This window comes from Schistocerca cancellata, chromosome 11 (assembly GCF_023864275.1).
Source record: "Schistocerca cancellata isolate TAMUIC-IGC-003103 chromosome 11, iqSchCanc2.1, whole genome shotgun sequence".
Lineage (NCBI taxonomy): Eukaryota > Metazoa > Arthropoda > Insecta > Orthoptera > Acrididae > Schistocerca > Schistocerca cancellata.
Window position 1 is genome coordinate 147133107 of NC_064636.1, and position 7340 is coordinate 147140446.

Here is a 7340-nt window from a genome sequence, read left to right on the forward strand (position 1 = left end):
TCGTACGCCAACCTATTCATGGGTCGCTTAGAGGAAGCCTTCTTGGTTACTCAGGCCTGCCAACCCAAAGTTTGGTACAGATTTATTGATGACATCTTGGACTCACAGTGAAGAAGAACTCCAGAATTTCCTCTCCAACCTCAACTCCTTTGGTTCCATCAGATTCACCTGGTCCTACTCCAAATGCCATGCCACTTTCCTTGATGTTGACCTTCACCTGTCCAATGGCCAGCTTCTCACGTCCGCCCACATCAAACCCACCAACAAGCAACAGTACCTCCATTACGACAGCTGCCACCCATTCCACATCAAACGGTCCCTTCCCTACAGCCTAGGTCATCGTGGCAAATGAATCTGCTCCAGTCCGGAATCCCTGACGCATTATACCAACAACCTGACAACAGCTTTCGCATCCCGCAACTACCCTCCCGACCTGGTACAGAAGCAAATAACCAGAGCCACTTCCTCATCCTCTCAAACCCAGAACCTCCCACAGAAGAACCGCAAAAGTGCCCCATTTGTGACAGGATACTTTCCAGGACTGGATCAGATTCTGAATGTGGCTCTCCAGCAGGGATACGACTTCCTCAAATCCTGCCCTGAAATGAGATCCATCCTTCATGAAATCCTCCCCACTCCACCAAGAGTGTCTTTCCGCTGTCCACCTAACCTTCGTAACCTCTTAGTTCATCCCTATGAAATCCCCAAACCACCTTCCCTACCCTCTGGCTCCTACCCTTGTAACCGCCCCTGGTGTAAAACCTGTCCCATGCACCCTCCCACCACCACCTACTCCAGTCCTGTAACCCGGAAGGTGTACACAATCAAAGGCAGAGCCACGTGTGAAAGCACCCACGTGATCTACCAACTGACCTGCCTACACTGTGATGCATTCTATGTGGGAATGACCAGCAACAAACTGTCCATTCGCATGAATGGACACAGGCAGACAGTGTTTGTTGGTAATGAGGATCACCCTGTGGCTAAACATGCCTTGGTGCACGACCAGCACATCTTGGCGCAGTGTTACACTGTCTGGGTTATCTGGATACTTCCTACTAACACCAACCTATCCGAACTCCGGAGATGGGAACTTGCTCTTCAATATATCCTCTCTTCCCGTTATCCACCAGGCCTCAATCTCCGCTAATTTCAAGTTGCCGCCACTCATACCTCACCTGTCATTCAACAACATCTTTGCCTCTGCACTTCTGCCTCGACTGACATCTCTGCCCAAACTCTTTGTCTTTAAATATGTCTGCTTGTGTCTGTATATGTGTGGATGGATATGTGTGTGTGTGCGAGTGTATACCCGTCCTTTTTTCCCCCTAAGGTAAGTCTTTCTGCTCCCGGGACTGGAATGACTCCTTACCCTCTCCCTTAAAACCCACATCCTTTCGTCTTTCCCTCTCTTTCCCTCTTTCCTGATGAGGCAACAGTTTGTTGCGAAAGCTTGAATTTTGTGTGTATGTTTGTGTTCGTTTGTGTGTCTGTCGACCTGCCAGCACTTTCATTTGGTAAGTCACATCATCTTTGTTTTTAGGTGTATATATATATATATATATATATATATATATATATATATATATATATATATATATATATATATATATATATATATATATATAAAAACAAAGATGATGTGACTTACCGACGAAAGCGCTGGCAGGTCGATAGACACACCCGGACGGTGTAACACGGTGCCAAGATGTGCTGGCCGTGCACCAAGGCATGTTTAGCCACAGGGTGATCCTCATTACCAACAAACACTGTCTGCCTGTGTCCACTCATGCGAATGGACAGTTTGTTGCTGGTCATTCCCACATAGAATGCATCACAGTGTAGGCAGGTCAGTTGGTAAATCACGTGGGTGCTTTCACATGTGGCTCTGCCTTTGATCGTGTACACCTTCCGGGTTAAAGGACTGGAGTAGGTGGTGGTGGGAGGGTGCACGGGACAGGTTTTACACCAGGGGCGGTTACAAGGAGGATAGGAGCCAGAGGGTAGGGAAGATGGTTTGCGGATTTCATGGGGATGAAACCTTCGTAACCTGTTAGTTACAAATGTCTGCTTGTGTCTGTGTATGTGCGGATGGATATGTGTGTAAGATGTAACCATCTATCGGTGGGGTGGGGGTGGGGTTAAAAATTATTTTAGCCCATTATGAGAGAATGGCTGTACTTTAGTTATTCAATATTTGAGAATGGGAGCACTTAGAGGCCTGCAACAAACTTTATACATACTTTCTTACCTTTATCACACTTTTTCTCTCTGATGCCCCCTATCAAATGTGGGTTACTGCATTTTCACTGTTCATTCAGTAAACTGCCATAGGAAGCATGAACGTTTATTAGTTCTTTATTTCTTACTAACTTTTTTCGTGACACATTTTGCAGACAGTACTCACACATGCAGCTGATCACATCTAGAAAACATATCATCATTCTACACACAGTTCAGGAGTTATGGCTTCTGTCAGGAACTGCCGCATTGTACATAATGTTTTAATTTATTACTTCTTCACTACTGACTCTTTTCATAATACCTTTTGCAGACAGTAGCCACATATACCACTGGATGTACCTGCAAAATTATGTCATTGTACAGCATATACAGGGTGTTTCGCAATTCATGTTACAAACTTCTGGAGATTGTAAAGGGTAGTTAGTAGATCAAGTTTACATAGAAACTCACGTCCAGAAACGTCATCTAACAACATTACAGAGCATCTAAGGTATAGGTACAGTGCCTATAAATGTATGAATTCATAAGGTGATTTTGTGATGATGTTACAGACCTTCAGGGATGACAGAGAATGATAAATATATGAGTTTGAGGTAACAGTCCATATACCGGAAATGAATGAGTTGAAAGTTATCTCTGACGGTGGAATACATTTGCCGGGACAGTTGTTGCTAAGATTGTAGTTCAGGAAACTTTCAGAGGTGGCAGCATAGACCAAAACAAGAAACATGTCTAGTATTTCTAGTAAACATGGCTCTAAAATGCATACCTTAACATCTATGAGCACTTGTTCAATAGAGGAGATGTGTTTAACACTAGAAAAGATGAGCAAGTGCTCCTAGTTCATCAGGTATGCATTTCTGAGCCCATGTTTGACAGACTTCTTTTCTTGTCTACCACCTCTGAAAGTTGCTTACCCTCCATTCTTAACAACAAGAGTATTGTTTCATTCCACTGTCAGAGGTATTAAAATGACTTTCACCTGTAATTTTCAAGTAGTTTGATTTGAAACATAACAGTCTAATTGAAGCCCATTTAAACATTAACCATAAACAGTAATTTCTGACATAGAGATGTATGCAAATAGGTACTTGTGGAAAAGTTACAAAGAAAATAATTATGGAAACTTAATTACACTAATCTGTAAAAGTCCGTTAATTGGTAGGAACATTTTATATGGTATGATATTTTGTAGCAAGGAAATTATCTATCTTAAACAAAACAGTTAATACAAATCATAGAATTGTAAGGTTGTAAATACGATATTGGACAGGTCGAGAGAACATATTTGCAAGTAATTTTTAATAAATTAATTTTACATTATTTTGTAATTAGGAAGTTAGCTATCTTTAACAAAACAGTAAATACAAATGTTTTATGGTAAAATGCAAACAACCAATACAAATGTAATAGTAAAGTAGTCCAGTGTATTTCATAGACATGCACAGTATATAATAATCCAGTATATTTCATAGACATGCACAATATATAATTTTCAGACCTAATTGAACATTTATCATAAAATTGTTTACAATTTTAACCCCTTTCAAAAAAATGATCAACTGCATAAAAGCAATGGTCCAAGAGATATTTTTTTAACTTGTGTGTGAAGGCTCTTGGGTTCTTTGTTGCTTTGATTTCATTTGATAAATTATTATACATTTGTATCCCAATATTTAAAACACTTTTTTGGTAGCAGGTAGTTTTAGACTGAATCATATGTAGGTCGTTACAGCAAATCGCTGCTTTTCAATGTATATATGAAAATCGATCAGGTTTCTAAGCATTGTAACTTGAGATTTCCATAGACAAATGTTAGCTTACAATCTGATTCTTAATGAAAACTGGTTAAATTTCTCCATTATCTTATCGAAAATACCCTGATGACCACTAACAGTTCATATGTAATGAGTAGCAAAGGAAAAACTAAAGATTGAGGATTTGTATTCATGGTATAGTTATGGTTCTTGCAGACATCTACTATAAATTGAAGTCTAGTTGATTCATTAATACGTAACTGACGAGTAAATTTATATTTATCATAGCTTTAGAATGGCTGAGCTAACCATTTTATTCCTATTTTGACCCATTCATATGTATCAGTGGTACTTTACCCATTGCCTTAACCTGTGTTGGAATTTACCTTACCTATGCCTAGTTTTTTAAGCTGTCAGATCTGATGATCCTGCATTACGTCAAATGTGGTGATGATCAATGGGGAATTTGTCAAGTAGTTGTTGAGCAGTATGTGTTCTGGAAGTAACCTGCTGATACTCAATTTACCAATGTAAATTGAACTCTACAGTTACATGTGACCATGTTGACTAACAGTTACCACTGAAAAAGCGTGAAAATTTGGAATGACTACATCTAAGCTATGAGAACATGATGCCTTTGACAGTTGTTGTGGGCAAATCTTTCTATTCATCCTTGTGGTTTCCTGACCTGAAATGTTCATGTCAATTCAGTTACTCTGAGATCAGAGTTTGACTTATAAATAAGTAAGAACTTTTGATCCTGCAAATGATACAGTCATTAAGTCTTGATGTATTTCAGCAGTTGAAAACTGACTTAATTTTTCTGAAAGACTAACAATTACTCTTTCTTGTAAGTTACCTGACAATCACTTTCACTTGATACGATGCACACTGCAGTCATTTTGATTAATCTGATCTATCTAGACTTAATATAATCAAATACGATTACATGCAATATAATTCTTTTCAACCACCCATTGTCAATGCGTTCTTGAGCTGCTGCTCGTAGTATCTTCCACCTATACTTAATACAATGTTATGCTCTTCCATGCAACATCATGGTTCTCAGTAACCACTCATTATCAAATGCTCTTTTTCCTTTCGAAAGAAAAATATTTACTTTAATTAGATTTTTTACTTATGAGAACGAAGTTAGAACTAGCAATGTACTGACATATATTATACCATGATGTGCTGTCACATGGAACCTAATTCTCTGTAACTATTCATTATCCAAGAGGTAAACTGCTTTCTTGTGGCATACAGCCTACCCCAGCTATTATTAACAGCAATATAATAACTATAATTCATTCTATCACTCTGCTAATGACTGTTTATTTATACATAATGCCACATGAAAAACATATATATCTTTTATCTTTGCTTTATATAAAATTTTTTAACATTATAAACACATGAAATATGTCCTTGAACTTAAAGTAAGACATATATGCCTTCTCAATTGGAAAGGGACCTTGTATATCACTTGGCTGAGATTCCAGTAACTTTAATTTTATATCTCAGACCTGCCTCCTGCTTAATTTTGAAAGTGTAACAAAAATTTCTTCTGTAATTATCACACTTGACTTTGTGGTGTTTAACAAATATATTAAATGAAAGCACTGGCAGGTTGATAGATACACAAACAAACACAAACATACACACAAAATTCAAGCTTTCGCAACCAACGGTTGCTTCGTCAGGAAAGAGGGAAGGAGAGGGAAAGACGAAAGGATGTGGGTTTTAAGGGAGAGGGTATTTATGTATTTATTTTATCCATCTTTCAGCATTAACATGCAATCGATGTCGTCAGAAAGGAGTCATTCCAATCCCGGGAGCGGAAAGACTTACCTTAGCAGGACAAAAGGACAGGTATACACTCGCACACACACACATATCCATCCGCACACACACAGAGACAAGCAGAAATGTTTCCCTCTATTATATTTAACAAATATATTGATGCATAAGAAAGTACTTCGCCTAATGTGAACATTGTAACACTTGGATGATCTGTCCAATGAGGAAGTCAACTTTGTTTATTTATTGATATTAGATATGCTGTAATTCGATGCATTTGGCTACCTTATTTCTATATTTTCATGTTTATGTACTAATTTATGTTCGTGCAGCAACAGATATCAGAGGAACACAGTAATTCTGTACCTCACTTTAGTATTTTCATGTTTATGTCTCAGATATGTCACAGGTTTCAATATTTCATGTTTATGTAATTGATTATGTTTGAGCATACCCAGATACTAGAGGTACTGCTTGTAGGTAAGCTGGTAGTAATTAGCATTTGTTACACGAATTAACCAATACAGCATTTTATATGTCATTTACTCTGTCCTGCAGAATGCTAATTGTTCACCCTTCGTTCATCAGTCAATAGGAAGTGTTGGGGTTAATTTTTGGGGACTGGGAAGGTGAAGCTGTGGCAAGTTCATTCTGCAGGGAATGCCGAACACTCTTCTCCCTCTGCTGCCACAGTGAAGTACTAGATCAGCGGGGATCATGTGTAGGGAGGTAGGGGGGTTTCCTGTCTTTGAGGACTGTCATCTTTTCTTCTTCAACTCCAACATTCCGAATCTTCTATTTCATTTCTTACTTCTCATAAGAGTACCAAGCTATCCTTCCCTTTGTCCATATGCAAATGTGTCTATTGCTGAGACCCATCTAATTTACCATGTCAGCTTTATTAAGTGACTAAAGCCTACTGGGGAACAAGCTAGCATTTCTGTATTAATAAATGTAACTATACACTGCCATACTACATTATTTATCTATGTCTGACTTTCTGACTTGGTTGTGTATTGTCACCAAAATGTTGAACATATACTTATGCATTTTTTTTTTCTTTTTTCTTTTTGCTATATACCAGCACTCAAAGTTGTGAACACTTTCTTATATGCAGGTATGGTCTGTAATGTTGTTAATTATCGCGAGGAATGACTCACTTACTATACTCTGTACTACCATGCATGTTGTTGTGGTCTTCAGTCCTGAGACTGGTTTGATGCAGCTCTCCATGCTACTCTATCCTGTGCAAGCTTCTTCATCTCCCAGTATCTACTGCAACCTACACCCTTCTGAATCTGCTTAGTGTATTCATCTCTTGTTCTCCCTCTACAATTTTTACCCTCCACACTGCCCTCCAATGCTAAATTTGTGATCCCTTGATGCCTCAAAACATGTCCTACCAACCGATCCCTTCTTCTAGTCAAGTTGTACCACAAACTTCTCTTCTCCCCAATCCTATTCAATACCGCCTCATTAGTTACGTGATCTACCCACCTTATCTTCAGCATTCTTCTGTAGCACCACATTTCGAAAGCT